This window comes from Equus quagga, chromosome 6 (genome assembly GCF_021613505.1).
Source record: "Equus quagga isolate Etosha38 chromosome 6, UCLA_HA_Equagga_1.0, whole genome shotgun sequence".
NCBI lineage: Eukaryota > Metazoa > Chordata > Mammalia > Perissodactyla > Equidae > Equus > Equus quagga.
Genome location: NC_060272.1, coordinates 52,583,955 through 52,600,906, shown reverse-complemented (window position 1 = coordinate 52,600,906; position 16,952 = coordinate 52,583,955).

Below are 16,952 nucleotides of genomic sequence, written 5' to 3'. Positions count from 1 at the left end.
TATGCTCAACTGTGTAAGACATTTGGATTTACTTATTGATTCATTTGACTGACTGGTTTATCAAGAAAAACATTAGCCATATGCTGGATTGGAAGGTAAAGTGATGAGGGATTATAAAGCTCAAGCCAAGGGACAGACAATTGAACCTCAAAATCAAAGTTGAACTGTGTACGGCAGATGTAAGCTCATCAGCCAAATTTTTTCCCCAAATCTAATTGATATAAAGTTCAGTACTAGGTGCTATGGAGGATACAAAATATGTCAAACAAGGTATACACAATTGAAAGAAAAAACTGTCCAGTAAATGTTCATTAATCACATAAGTAGTAACCGACAGTAGACGTAATACTGTATTTAAGAGGTCAGAAAAGGAGAGCGTTTTATGGACTTGGTTGGTCAGGGAATGTCTGTGAAGGAGGTAGTAGGACTTGGCGAGTGTTGACATGACATCCACCACTTTGCTCCCAGGTCTTATCAATCATAAACAATTTCAACCCATTGAAACTTCTTTTTGGACAGTGATCCGAGGTAGTTAAAAATATAAGAAATATTTTGTTCTGTACTGAGTTCTACTCTGATTAGTTACTAAATGAAGACAATTTCCCATAAGTTCTTCTAGAGATGAGAAAATTAGTTATGGGTGAGCATAGTCCATTAATTATTTCATGTACCTGAGGACCTCCAGGGAATGTCATCGCTTCACAACGTAGTCCCAGAGTGTTAAATTTTGCATTTGATTCCCTGCATTTGCTGAAGATGAGCAGAATTGGATGACTCCCTGTTGACTAGGCATCTGAAGCAGCTACTATGCATTGTTTATTTCCCCAGAGAGCAAGAACTCTATAACATCCTTCTTTTAGTCAAATTATGCTTCTTTCTCCCCAAAGATTTTCACATGCAAGTAGAGTGGATAAACTGTAGGAGTTCGTAGTGACAGGCCTCTAGGAATAGAGAAATACCGCTTTATTGCTTTAAAGATTATTTTTAATTATGGGCTATTTTGAACATGCAGGAAAGCATAGAAAATAATGTAACAAAAAGACCATGCACTCTTGACCTTGATTTGATAGATGTTAACGTTTTGCCATATTCTTCTTGCTTCAGATCTCTCTCTCTCCCTCCTTTTAAAGAGAGAGAATGATTATCAATACAGCTAATGCTTCCCTCCTGCATCACTTCCTCCGTCCTGTCTCCAGAAGTGGTTGCTATTCTAAAGTTGGACTGTATCATTTCCATGAATACGTAAATTTTTAATGCCTGTGTTGATATCAAGAAACAGAATATACTGGCATTTATGTGTTTTATGATTTTACATAAATGATATCAGAGGGTATGTATCCCTGGACCTTTCTTTTTACACTCGGCAATTATGTTTTTGCGACTTAACCCTATTGATGCATGTAAATCTAGGATACTCATTTTAACTGTTGTATAGTATTTCATTGTCTGAGTCAGTCATGGTTTGTTTAGACTCTTTCCTTTTGTTTTCTATCACTAAGGCCGCTTTTGCACATGTGCATACTTCTTTGGGGAGAATACTTGAAAGTGGAATTGCTATGTCATGGCTTAGTGTAGGCTCTATTGCTGAAAGTCAGCAAATTTGTCATGTCTCTAAGACAGAAGTTTATGTCTTGCTCATGTAACAACCCAGAACAAGTGCTTATGTCGGTGGGTGGTTCTCCTCAGTGAAGGAACTCAGGGACTTAGGCTTCTTCCACTGGTGTCTCCAACTTCCCCTGGGCTCCTCATGGACTACGTGCAGCTGGGAAGAGTGGAAAGACCATGCAGGAGGCACATTCACCCGCCTAAAAGCTCTAGGTTGGAATTGGCACAAACCGCTTCTACTCTTCCCAGAGGGATCACTGATTCGTTGTTTACATATACTCCATGAGCGATATTCTTAGTGTGGAAATCACTCAGAGTAGGAGTTGTCTTTAGCCCTTTACCCTGGAAAACTTTCAGGTCTGCTTCCACACTCTGACCTGGATTATTATGGATGATAAAATTGCCCTAGATTTTCTCCTTGTGGGACAAGGTGGAGTCTGTGCAATAACAAATACATTCCACTCTACCTGGATTAATATCTCAGGCCAAATAGAGAGTCATACCAAAACATAAGGAGAAATGAACCTTGCTTCCTAAGGTAGGCCCTGATAGTTTGCGGTCCTTTTCAGTTGGTTGAGTCTGGACTGGAGGTAGCTGAAATCAATACGGCAGGTCATCCTCATCTTACCTTAATGAAATACCGCATGCGGCAAATTGACACATTTAGTCCTAGCCTCAGTTGGTATGATTTATCAGTGACTGACTGAGTGGTGTACTCAGAAAAATTTGCCAAAAGCCAAGGTCTTTTAGAAATAAGGAGTGGATATTGTTGGAAGTCAATTCTCTATGGGTCTCTGACATTTCTGCACAACTGCAAGCAGAGGCATTGATTACCTTTTTCTAGACCATCTTGACTATATTTTCCTCATGATCATGATTATCTACCTTGAGCAAAGAGCAGTCATGCTTATTGTCTGTTATAAAAGAATTAAATTTCCTAAGCTCAGGGTTCCTCTACCGTAACTCAACCCACAGCTTGTGCAGGTGTCATCTGGTGCAAGAAAATGCTGATACTCTGGCTACTGTCATTTCTGTGAGTAATGAAGTCCTTTGTCTCTGATCCAGGAGTCTAATATGTTCTGCTAGCATTCATGATACTGTGGCAGGCTAACTTATTTGCTTACAAGTAGGGTAAAAATTTCAGCTTCTTCAAAATTCTTACCAATGAGAAAATAAAGTTAACACAATTTGGGTGATCTTGGGCAAGGCACCTAACAACTGTGGTTCTGTTATTCTATATATTTTATAAGTAAAAGGATTTGAGTTAAACTAGATTACTGTTAAGACCCTTGAGAGTTCAAAGAGCTATGATTCTACGATTCTATGGGACAAAGTCCTAGTCCCTTGCTCAGCATAAGCCCACTGGAATGGGCATTCGAGATACCCTTGTTGATGCCAGTCAACATCTTTGGCTACTTCTCCACTTCATACTTTATTCTCCTCTGTCTTGATACCTTATGCCTTCATTTCTAAGGCAATAAGTAAATGGTTAATTCCTCAGAGGCAGTTTGAGAAACCATTATTTTAAAAAGGACAGTTCCATAGTTGAAGACATAAAAGGCACTTTAAATCTCTAATCTCTAATTTGGTGGTGATGTAAGGGAAGTCTGTGTTTTGTATGGCCTCTCTTTCAGCAGACAGCAAATCCATGCAGTTCTGCCCATCTTGGCTTGTCTGAGCAGCATCAAGGCAGTAGGAGTCTGCATTTTATTGTTCGCCAAATAGAGAGGTTAGGAAGCTAAGCAAAGGGCACTAACTCAAGAGACCTAAGTTTGGGTGCCCTTATTTGTTCTGAATATCAAATCAGTTGTCTTTCTTGTTGTTGAAGGTTTTGCACTGGCGAACTTGGTTGCTAGTGATATTTTTCCACGTGGGACTCTGTAAGGCTCGACTGAAGGGTGGAGGGCAGTGAGAGAGGCCCGAGAGAGCTGGGTTTCGCAGCGTCCTAAGGCATGACTGTGACTGAGCCGTTTGTTCTTTGCACCTCAAATTATTCTTTAACTCAAATTCTATTGTTCATATACGTGATGGGAGGTGAGGGTCAAATGTTGGTGCGAACTTGATTGACAGGACAGAGGCACAAGCCTGGAGAGGAGAGAGAAACACTGCAGGGAGAAGCCACTGCTCACGCAGAGGCAGTCCCAGTGCTCTGGAGCTTGCTTGCCTCGCTCACTTCTCTAATCAGTATATTCAAGCCCTAGACCTCAGGGCCTGCGAATCAACACACTTGCTTATTTACTGCTCCTGTGCTGGAACACTGAGCAGCACTGACTGTACAGCTACCTTTTCTATCTCTAAGGCCAGTGCTAGGAGGAAACTCTTGTCATTCCTGGTCCTGAAGTCTTTCACACCAGAGAATTACATGCATATTTTCTAACGTAAGATGCTGCACAATCCTCATAAACTCTGTGACTCTCTTAAATATTCTCAAAGTGCTGCTGCTACATTTGCACACACTACTTTTTCCCCTCTGAGGGGCATTTTCTTCTGTGTTTTTCAGGCCTGCAATTCCTAACTTAAAAAAAGACTAAGATCAATTATCAAGGGAACTTGCTTTTTTGTTATTAAGATCCTGAGCCACAAGAGGGTCTGATTAAATTAACCGCAAGTTTCAGAGCACAAGCAGTACCCTGTTTAATCTTCAATTTTCTTATTCATACAGGAGTGATAGCAACACTTTCTCGCTTCCTATTACATCAGGCTCCCTTTGCATGGGAGACACTTCCTGTTGCTAGCTCTGAAAAGACATGTGTCTCATAAATGGGAGTCAGAATAGATCAGTGTTATATATCTTCGAGGACATTTGTTACCTATAAAATAATGTATGAGAGAGAGGAGGAATATATTCTAGGTAGAAGCAAATATTTCATATTTTTACAATCACATTTTCTCAGAAATATAGCGTATCCAAATATTCAACACATGAAAAGGGAGCATTATGTCTGCTCCTTTTTTTATTCCCTCCTCACTTGACTGTGTTTTTCCTTACCTGTCTTATCTTTTCATTTTAGTTCTGTGCTTCACCTTGTCCTCCCCTCTTATCCCCTACTCTCTGAATTTATTAATCAGGTAATCCATCTTTACCATGTAGGCAGTGCCATCATCACAAATCCTGCAGTTTCTCAGACTGACTATAAAGTAAACCTTTTTGAGAAACCTCGGAATGGTGACTGGTTGCATAAAGTAGATTATGCTGTCTGGAGTACCCTGGAAATTGTTGTATTCCACTTATTACCTGTCTTTGAAATGAAAATATCAAGATAGTTTATCTTCGAAATGCTCCCCTCCAGACTATATGAGGTTGAAAACTTAATAGTATCATGAATTCAGTGTAAAACAACAATCTATTTATTCAAGATACTCTCTCTCCAATACCATACCTTGGAAATGTCCTCAATAACACTATATATTTTAGTATTGTTTTTATTACCCTAATTTATTGAGGCCAAAAATGTAGTTGGGGCTGGGAGGGGCCGGAAGGCAGGGAAAGAGGGAGAGAAAAAGAGAGAGAGAGAAGGGGATTACCTTTTTAATGGGGTTATAATCTAAAGTCTTCCTGAAGATGGAAGCATTTCAGAAATGTGATTTGCTCTGTAGTTTTGGTCTTTGTCTTTTTCAAATACATGCTACCTTAGTGAAAGAGTCATCTATTACTTTGATGATTCCACTTGATATTCTCTAACAGTAAGACTTAAAGATAGATAAATTTAAGGCTGCTCACTTATTTCTTTCCCCTCAGAGGACTGGTCAGAATTGCAAGCAAAAGTTGAGTCTATTTCTCACAGCCGTCTCTGTATATACACCGGTGGTTCTTACCTGGGGGCGATTCCCTCTCACTTTCAAGGGGTATTTGGCAATGTCTGGTGACATTTTTGATTGTCACAGCTGTGTGCAGGGGGCTGTTACTGGCACCTAATTAGTAGAGAATGGAGATGCTATGAAACATCCTGCATTGTACATTATAGCTCCCACAACAAGGAATGATCTTGTCCTAATGTCCATAGTGCTGAGGTTGAGAAATCCGGATTTACACTAACCAGACTCAGAAGCAAATGGTGAAGGCAGGTGACATAGAAGAGAAGACAGTAAGGAAATAAAAATAAATTGGAAAATTACTGCAGCCCTGATATCCCCATTCATATATGCCATTTCTTCCACTTACTCATCATAGAACTACCAGTAAATAAATATAATTATTCTTGCTTTTATTTTTTTCTTCAGTCAAAGGAGGAATCTAAGGCCAGGAGAAGTTAAGTGATGTGCTTTAAGTCACTTGGCTTAGCAAGTGTGATCTAAAGCCTATGGTTTTCCTCTTTCCCCTTGTTGAGAGCAGGAGACAATTATTCCATTGAGAGAATTGAGACTGGAGAGAATGGAGGCTGGACTGGTATGTTTTAGCAATAGATTTAGACATGTGGGTGCTCATATTTATATCAAATAGCCAAATGACCATGCATTTCTGGGATGGTTTTAACTTTAAGTACTTGGAAAACTTTTATTAGTCTCCGGATGTTTTCTTTGGAAAAATATGGCCCTTTCTCCTTTTCTATGTTTGTTTTTAAATCATACTTAAGAGACTTCACTAATCGCATAGACGTTGACCTGTGGTGTGTGATATATGGCATAAAGGGTCTAGACAAAGGACAGCATGCCATTGGTCATGAATTAAGAACACATAGATGACAGATGCTCCAGACCAAAGGCTTTAGCCAGGAAAGAATAAGTTCCTGAAATGAAAGTTATTGAACGTAAAATGTCTCATCAAAAGAACTGGATCATCTTTTCTTCTGGCTATCTTGAAGAAGAAAATAGATTTTCATTCATTGGAACAATTTAGTACTTTTTTCCTTCACTATCCTTATAACGAGTTAGTTTTCCTGTTTACAGTCACATTTTTGAATAAAAGGAAAGAATAGGGTAAAAAAATTGGTATCAAAGTTCAACCTCTTTGGGCACAATTAAGCATTGATGACAAGTGATAGTGGAAAATCATTCCTTCCCATTGACCTCTGACCTTCTAAAACAGAATTCAGTCAAGCACCACTTAACAATGGGGATACGTTCTGAGAAATTCGTCATTAGGCAATGTTGTCATTGTGCGAACATCACAGGGTACGCTTACACAAATGTAATGGTACGCACAGTCTACTACACTCCTAGGCTATGTGGTACTAACATTCTGAGACCACCGTCATATACGCGGTCTGTCGTTGGCCGAAACATTGTTATGTGGCACATGACTGTTCTCAGGAGTAGGGCCTGGGCATTCCTACTTTCTCTAAGTTCCACAGGAGATTTCGTTTTACTAAGCATGGTACAGTACTTTGCGTTTAGCACTACTTCATAATTACTTCTTGTTAATGGTGGTTACCTTGGTGGTTGCCCAACCTACCTGCTCTTGGGCCAACAGAGATCCCAATCCCAATCTACTTTTATTAGACTTTTAAACGGGTTGTTTCCCCAAATGTTTAAGTAGAATGGCTGTGAATAACTTTTAAAAGCATCAAGCTATTGCTATAGGAAAATAGTACAAATATTTCATAATAGAGTTTTAAACTTCTGGACATTCAACCACTCTGAGTCTCGGGTTCTTAATCTGGAAAATGGAGATGACAGTAAAATCCTCACCTCTTTTATGAGTTTAAGGATAAAAATGAAGTAATATATAAAAGCACTTAGTAAACTGAAAAAAAATGTAAGATAATGTTGGTATATTTTTTACGATTTGACACTTCATTATACTTATTTTTGGCAACTTGGGTCTTTGAACTTCACCTTGTTTTAGAGAGTCATTCTAAATCTATGTCTTTTAAACAAAATTCTTCATCTGATACAGGAATCCCTTTACAACAGAGATTTCAAACTCTTCGTACACAGGCCTAATCAGGCTCATGGATTTGTGTGGTTTAGCTTGCTCAGTGTTTAAATATTTTTTAAAAAAAATCAGTTGCTAATGCTAAAAATCAAGAGATTTCTTATAAAAATTTGGAATTCTGATTTATATTGAGAAACCAGAGTACTTAACCTATGTACCCCCAGGGCAGCAATCAGCTCTAGATGAGTAACCTTGTCAAGATCCTGTAGGCATGCAAATTTGTCACCCACATGCTGCAACAGAGGTTCTTCAAGTATGGTCCAGGACCAACAGAGTTTGTATCACTTGGGAATTTGTTAGAAATGCAAATTCTAGGGCCTTCCTCCAGACCTACCAAATCAGAGGCTCTGGAAATATGGCCTAGCAAACTGTCTTATCAAGCTTTCTCAATGATTCAGACACACTCTAGAGTTTAAGAGCTACTGCTCTACAATGTGCCAGTCAGATGGTCCGAGGACTTCTTTATAAACTTGTCTAGTGTTGGATAACTCACTTTTGCCTCTGATTGTCATAGAGTCCTTCCTTTTATTGAGCCACATTTTATTTTCCTGTCACTTTCACCATTGTTGGCTTTTCTTTTCTTTGCTCTTTTTGGACCTGAGATAACTAAGAAAAACAATGTCCTTGTGGTCCTTAGCATTTTCAGTAAACAGCAGCAATTTATGGTGACAAGCCCTTCTGACCCCAAACTGATAGAACTCTTGTCACTCTTTGACATCATCCTTGTCTTACCCCCGTCTGTTGAGCACATCCTTAAAAACCTCAACTCCTCTTCTTTCAAAACTAAGCAATTGTAAGCAGCCGCAGAAGGAATGCAAATCTGGGCTTTTATTTTGATATTTCTCCCAACATTGATTAGATAATTTCTGATCTGTTTTATTGTTTTGTACCAGAGTGTGAAAATTTCTAGAGTTTATTCTCCATTGGTGTTCTCTCCTTGAGGGAAAATTCATAGTATAAGAACTAACTGTTATAATATGAAACCAATATTCTTATGAGATTTGTAAATTAAATTTTCTTTCCAACTTTTGTTTAATATATTCAGTGTCACCTTGTATGGCAACTGAGATAATTTTGTGTATCCTATCAATTTGTTTCTTGTTTGACATCTGTGTTTGTTTATATAGCTTTCAGAAGTGGAGAATTCTGTTGCCAATTAATGTTGATGGTTTTGAGTAAGAGAGAAGAGTATGCTTATAAATGAAAGTTTTTGCTTTTAAGTTGTGTTTTATTATAGCTGAGTGTTTTCCAAATAAATTTTCACTGACTTCGTTGAATACTTCAATTGGGTAACAGAATCACAGGCTTTCAGAGAAGTGGGGCTCAAATATAATTTTTATTTATAGGAATTGCCTCTGCAGTTGAACAGGGAGACAATTGAAAATACATTAAAGGAATATCTTTAAGTAATTGACCAAGTATATATTTCTTTGTGAAGGTAAAATCTTTGGCTAAAGCAACTGCTCAAACAGCTTTAACAAGAACGTTGTTAAGAATATTATCTACGAAAATAAGAATTCCTGATTTCTGATCGTCCAGATTGGCTGAAGAACTACCTAGAGGCCTTATTAAAAATATTAATTCAGGGGCCTGCCTGGTGGTGTAGTGGTTAAGTTTGCATGCTCCACTTCAGCAGCCCGGGGTTCATGGGTTCAGATCCTGGGCGTGGACCTAGCACTGCTGGGCAAGCCACACTGTGGCAGCATCCCACATAAAATAGAGGAAGATTGGCACAGATGTTAGCTCAGTGACAATCTTCCTCCGGCAAAAAGAGGAAGATTGGCAACAAATGTTAGCTCAGGGACAATCTTCCTCACAAAATTAAAATTAACTTAGGGGCCAGCCCTGTGGCCTGGTGGTTAAGTTCAGCATGCTCCACTCTGGCAGCCCAGTTGTGGGTCTTGGGTGCATATCTATACCTCTTGTCAGTGGCCATGCTGTGGTGGTGTCCCATATACAAAATAGGGGAAGATTGGCACAGGTGTTAGCTCAGGGAGAATCTTCCTCAGCAAAAAAAATCTATATATTAATTCAGTAACTCTGCGGTGGGAACTGGGAAGATTTATGTTACAAACCTTCCCAGGTGGTTTTTAATATGCAGCTGCATTTGGGATCCACCATGCTGAATCACACACTGTCTCCTCTATGAAGGTACAGAAGAGAAAATTTTTTAGTCCATAGGACACAGGAAATGCTGTGTTTCTCCAAAGCGGTTGCTATGTTTTGATCCTGTGGACATTACAAATCTTATAAATGATTGCTTTTGCATTTTTGATTTTCACTGTTAGTAAGCTCAGAGGCAATTTTGACAACCATTAGCTTTTTTTAAAGGATTTTCCAGAAGACATTTTTATATCTTTCTCTATATTTTTTACTCTGGCTTTATTTTAACATTCTTCTCATTATTTTTTTCACTCTGATGTCTCTCTTTTCACTTACTTTATTTTTTTATGGTATTTAAAATATTTTTTGAAGTCATAATCACTTTTAGTATAAAGCACAATATAAATAAATATAATAACTGTAGCAAAAAGACTGTCATATGAGTCATTAGTAGAGCTATTTTAGGGAGTGTTACTTAGTAATCCTGAATTAACTGCTGATGAACTTAGAACTTTCTTTTCCATATGCAATTCTTCAATGACAGTAAACTAAAGTTAGGAAAAAGAACCATGGTCATATAGTATATGGAATGATACATTCTGTATCCCATTTTAGGAGTTTTACAGTGCACATTACAGCTTCAAGACTCTGAAAAGACTGGTCATAAAGATATTTAAAAATCTTAGCCTAACACTTTCCAAACTTTTTAAAAACCAAACACCATCCCTCCCTCCTCCCAGAGCACCGTTAACATTTCCAGAACAGTATTTTATTTAGGAGATACTGTGTTATTGCTATGTTTGTAAGTGTTGTACGTCAATATGAATGAAACAAGGAAAGCTATTGTGTTAGGTGAGCAGAAACGGTTAAGCATAGCTGGTAGAAATAAGCTGAGCTAAGTGAGCAAACTTTAGGCAAAGTGTCCTGGTCAATTGGCACTTGTGAAGGAACAGATGTAATAAGGAGAAGAAAACGTTATAGGATATTTTTATTCTTGCAATTGCAGAAAGAAAAACACACATTTGAAGTACAACCAAGTGAAGCTGAAATCCTAGCTGAGCTGAACTATGGTTCAGTCTCCTGGTGCTCACGGCATTGCACTAAGGTGTTGTGCAAATAAAGTGAATAGTTGAAGTGGAGTAACATCCAACGGTAGGGGGAGAGTCTGTGTGGGGAGAACTAGGGAGAAATTTAGGCGAGTTTATGTGTCAGAGGATAAAATCATAAGGAGAAGAATTTGTGTATGTATGAAAGAATTAAGAGAAGAATTTGTGTATGTATGAAATAACTACAATCATTTTGAAGGCATGAGGTCTCCCTAGGTTTTGCAGACAGGTTGTACCTCCTGACAACCTTTGTCAGAGCATGAATAAATGAAATGTTTTGTGTGCCCCGTTCTACCTTAATTTTCCTATCTATTTTACCAGGGGGAACAGGGAGAAATAGTTCATTCTAGAGAAATTTTGCTCTGTTGAAGGAAATGTTTTATATGACATCCTATTAATTGGCCACTTAGTCACTCCAACTCTCAGTCTACTTTAAATCATGTTAAACATTGCCCTTTCCTATGAATGAACAGAAACTAAAGAGAGGTGGTGAGAAACTAATTTAATACAATTCAGTTTGGAAACATCTAATGTGTGAAGGTATGACCTAAATTGTCCATAGAAATAAACGTTGAGTCCAGCACCTAAATAATTCAGGGAGGACCTAATGAGAGATGGGCATGAACTTAGAAAACCCGAGACAGTCTGCCCAGAGGAAACTGCTGATGGGAGGGACTCAATAGTTACTGTAAGAAGATGCTATATTTTCATCAGGTCAATAGGAGCAAGACCAGTCAATGGAGACTCTGGGGCCCAGAGAAGTGAGTGGGCTGAAATAGTTTTAGTAATCACTTGCAAGGCAATTTAAACCATTAACATCTCAAGAAGGTCAATGCCATGGTTTCTGTTGCATCATCAAGTTGATCACCTGAGCCCATTCTCCTTTCTAGGTGGCCATGTTTATTAACTGGGAATCTTCTCTGTCAATCTTTCCTTTCTGGAGAAAATCTACTTCTTTTATCTCTATCAACTTATCTCTGTTTAAATTAAATTTTTGGTAAAATCTTATCCAAATTGTATTTTTTAAATACAAATATCTGACTTTGCTTTTATTGGGCATGGAATTCTTTATAATAAAGTTTCTTCTTTTTCATTTATTCATTTATTCAGCATATGGTTTTCAGGAAATGTCATGGGAAACTTACACAATAAAAAACAAGACATTTTTCTCATTTTACACATATTCCTTATCTTCTTCTAATTTATGTTTCAGATGTTTCCTGTGCCACTTTAAACTATTTTGGTATTTTTCTCTAATGATTTGGGAAGAATAGAGATTTAACATAATATTTAGGTAGATCAAACAAAACATTTTTGTATCTTTTTCTTTTTGGTGAGAACATTTAAGTTACTCTCTCTGCAAATTTCCATTGCACAAAGCAGTGTTATCAAATATAGTCACCATGTTATACATTAGATACTCAGAATTATTCATCTTACAACTGAAAGTTTGTACCCTTTTACCAGCCTCTCCTTAATTCCTCAACGCCCTCACCCCCAATGCCCTGGAAACCACTTTTCTATTCTCTCCTTTTTTTTTTTTTTGTAGATTCCACATGTAAGTGATGCCATGTGGTATTTGTCTTTCTCTGTCTGGCTTATTTCACTTAGCGTAATGCCTTCCAGGTTCATTCACCTCGTTGAAAATGATAGGCTTTCCTCATTTTTTAAGGCTGAATAATGTTCCATTTTATATGTCACATTTTCTTTATTCATTCATCCATTGAATTACGCAGATTACTTTCATACCTTGGCTATTATGGATAATGCTGCTATGAACTTGGGAGTGCAGATATCTCTTTGAAATAATGATTTCATTTGTTTTGACTATATGCCCAGAAGTGAAATTGCTGTATCATAGGGTATTTCTATTTTTAATTTCTTGAAGAACCTCCATACTCTTTTCCATCGTGGCTGCACCAGTTTGCATTCCCACCAACAGTACATAAGGGTTCCGTTTTTTCCACATGCTTGCCAACACTTGTTTTTCTTGTCTTTTTGATAAGAGCCATCCTAACAGATGGGGAAGGATATCTCACTGTGGTTTTGATTTGCATTTCCCTGATGATTAGTGATGTTGGGCACCTTTTCATGTACCTATTGGTCATTTGTATATCTTTTTGGGGAAAATCTCTGTTCAAGACCTTTGCACATTTTTTAATTGGATTATTTGCTTCTGTGCTATTGAGTTGTATGAACTTCCTGTGTATTTGGGATATAAACCTCTTATCAGATATGTGGTTTGCTAATATTTTTCCTATACTGTCAGTTGTCTTTTCATTTTATTGATGGGTTCTTTTGCTGTGCAGAAGCTTTTTAGTTTGATGCAGTCCTACTTGTTTATTTTTGCTTTTGTTGCCTTTGCTTTTGGTGTCAAATACAAAAAGTCATTGCCAAGACTAATTTCAAGTTGCTTATCCCTATATATTCTTTTAGGAGTTCCACAGTTTCAGGTCTTATGTTCAAGTCTTTAATCTATTTTGAGTTGATTTTTTATTTTTATTTCGGGTAAGATAGTGGCCCAGTTTCATTCTTTTGCATGTGTCTACCAACATCATTCATTGAAGATACATCTTTTCTTATTGTATATTCTTGGCTCCTTTGTCAAAAATCAATTGACCATATGTGCATGGGTTTATTTCTGGTCCTTCTATTCTGTTCCATGGACCTGTGTGTCTGTTTTTATGGCATTACCATAGTGTTTTCATTAATATATCTTTGTAATATGGTTTGAAATCAAGAAGTGTGATGCCTCCAGCTTTGCTCTTTTTTCTTAAGACTGCTTTGGTTATTCAGGGTATTTTGTGGTTCCATACAAACTTTAGGACTATTTTTTTCTCTTTCTGTGGAAAATGCCATAGGAATTTTGATAAGGATTGCACTGAATCTGTAGATTGTCTTGGATTGTAAGGACGTGTAAACAATATTAACTCTTTCAATCCATGAACATGGAATATTTTTCCATTTATTTGTGTCCTCTTCAATTTCTTATATCAATATCTTATAGTTTTCAGTATACAGATCTTTCTCCTTCTTGGTTAATTTATTCCTAAAGATTTTGTTCTTTTTGATGCTACTGTAAATGGGATTGTTTTCTTAATTTATTTTTCTGGCAGTTTGTTGTTGGTGTATAGAAATGCAACTGATTTTTGTAGCTTGATCTAACATGCTACAAGTTTACCAAAATCATGTATTAGTTCTAATAGTTTTTTGTGGGTCTTTAGGGTTTTCTATATATAATATCACGTCGTCTGCAAACAGAGACAGTTTTACTTCTTATTTCCTGACTTGGATGCCTTTTATTCCTTTATCTTGCCTATTTACTCTGGCTAGGACTTCCAGCACTATTATGAATGAAAGCGGTGAGACTGGACATCCTTGTCTTGTTCCTGATCCGAGAAGAGGGGAGCTCAGGAGGCTCCTGGGTCCCCATCTTCAAAACTGCATTCTTCTATATAAAGGAAAATTCACTCCTTGAAAAAACATTTTCTAATGAAATCTTCTTGGTTACCCTCCTACTAGCCTACCTCAAGCCATTCGTAATACCATTTAATATTTGTTAACCTAATGATTTTAATATGTAACTGGAATTACATATAGTTCAGCTCTACAATTTAAGTAGGTAAGGGAAGAGGAAAGTTGAAGAGCTGAGTTGACTGATTGCTGAAGGATTTGTCCAGCGTGGGAGCCAGAGTTGTGGTGTTGCATTAACTGCCTTAGCAGTTTGATGCTATTTCTTCCCTGTCTGTTACACATTCAGAAAAAAAGCAGAAGCCGTAAGATAGGGAATGCGAGGTAAGGTGGTGTTACGGAGAGAGAAATGGCCTGAGTATCCGAAGAACCAGTTTCCAATGGTAATAGTAGGAAATAGCAGTTGAGTGCCTCAAAAATTTCAGGATACTATGGCATGTTGCTGTATCTTAGCTCATTTAATCTTCACAAGGACCCTTTCAAATGATACTATTATCCCTACTTTATAGAAAACTGAGGCCCAGAGGTTAACTTTCTTAAGGCCACACACAGTGAGCGAAGGGATTCTAATTCAGATCCAGAAGTTACATTGACTCTAACTCTACTGGTATTTTTCCTACTTCCTTTCTTTGCAGATGTCAGGTAAGAAGCGAGGTCAAATAACTATGCAGCAGTGTAATGATTGTATTGGTCATGAAAGGTTAAGTTGTAATAAAATTAGCAGAAATTCTCCAAATAGCAATATTTAAAATAACAAAGGCTTGTTTCTTTTTACCCTACAGATCCAACAAGCGTCAGCTGAGACTTTTACTCCATGTCTCCATGGTCCTCCTCAGAAACTCAGGTTGAGGGGCTCCATGTCCCTTCCAACTCAGTGAAAAATCAATGGGAGGAACAAGTATCCTGACCCATAGTGCTCAGTCGTGGGCCCAGGTGACAAGCTATATGTCACTTTCATTCCCAACTCAATGGAGAGAACCAGTTGCACGGCTCCACCCAACAACAGGGAAAGCAAGAACCACAATTCTACAGGTGCCTGGAAGGAAACAAGAAACGGATAGAGTCACGCAGTGGAATGACAACCACAGTGCTGCTGGCATTGGTTTCCCCTCACCAGAGTGACAAAACTTTCCTCTTCACTGTTTTCAGTTTCCCCTCCCATCAGTTACTGAGTACTTTTAGCTTGAGCTGTGTACAACTTTCTTTCCCATCATGGATTGTCCTACTCTCTGTCCCACCTCTAGCTACCTGTGTGCCCGTGGCCGAATTCCCTGACCACTCTAGGCCAAGTTTTATCAACCATAAAATAAGTACTTGGATTAGGAGATCTTTAAGAGACTGGCCAAATGAAAATTTATATGATTTCATGAAAAGGCAAAATAAATCCTTCTTTGATTATTTTGCACAGACCAGGCAGGTAACAAAGGCTATATATGGCTGTGGAGACATAATTCACCAATGGAGAGATAAGGAGCTGAGGGGTACTGGTGCTGAGCAAGGATAGAGATTAAGGATAAAACACTGAGGGATACCTTAGGCTCCAATCCAAGAATTCTAAGACAGGTAGGAAATAGTGAGGAAATGATCAAATCTAGGATCCTCTGACTTTATTTTTTGTTGGTTGTTTAGTGTTTACTTAAGGTAAGCCATTTCATATGTGTGTATGTGTATAAATATATATATATATATTTTTTTTTTTTTAAGGGCAAGACATTCAATGATTAACTTCACAGTTCAAGCTGAGAGCCTCTTTTTGAGGTGTCAGCAAAAAATATGAGGGCTTATGTCTTTTGGTTTGCACAATATGATCATGATTGTTACAAATATCTTTCACCTAGTACCAAGATAACCACACTACAGCATGAGAATTTTGAAAGTTGAATAACCTCCCATCAGAAAAACCACAGAGATAAGTGACAGCAGTTGTCTTAATAAGACACATTTCCAAGAATTCAGACCACTCTCATTGTTATAACCTGCTTTTTTAACTATGTACATCCTTCTCAAATTATGGCTTCCTAGACTAAACACATTGGTTCAAATACTTGAGTACATGGATTCAGCAAAGCAAGGAAAAGCTAGAGCAAATAAATGGGCCTGATATGCCACAACCAGGGCAGTGCTCTTTAGACAAAGGCTCATCATTGGTGATTAAAACAGAGGGGGGAACAGCTTCCAGGCCCTGCAAAATGGCTCTAGACACAAGCAAAGAAAAGGCTCCACTTATGCACGTTTATCTGTTTAGATCTCCTCACCGGTCTCCCTTCTCTGCCTCCTTACAGAGTAATTTTATTAATCAGCCACCAGTCACAAGGAAACTGCCAGACAGGAGAGCTTACATAAGGACATCAAAGGTGAGAAATGGAGAGAGATTTCTGATGCCAGATCTTGAGAGTCTGGGTCCAGATCTGTGCTAAGGCTTGAAGCTGTTTTGTACTTCTTTTCCAAAATTGCTCCTCTTTCTACTTCTCTCCAATCCTTGCTTTCTTGCAAGTCCAAGCAAAATTTTAATTTTTTTAAGAAGGATCGCAGCCTGATGTCAGAAGGAAAAACATGAGCTCTGTGATGGATAGTTTTATATGTTCACTTGGGTAGGCTATGGCCCCCAGTTATTTAATCAAACACACATCTAGGTGTTACTGTGAAGGTATTTTGTAGATGTGGTTAGCATCTACAATCAGTTGACTTTAAGTGAAGGAGATTACCCTAGATAATGTGGGTGGACCTCACATAATCAGTTGAAAGTCCTTAACGGCAAAAACAGGTTTCCTGGAGGAGGAAGAAATTCTGCC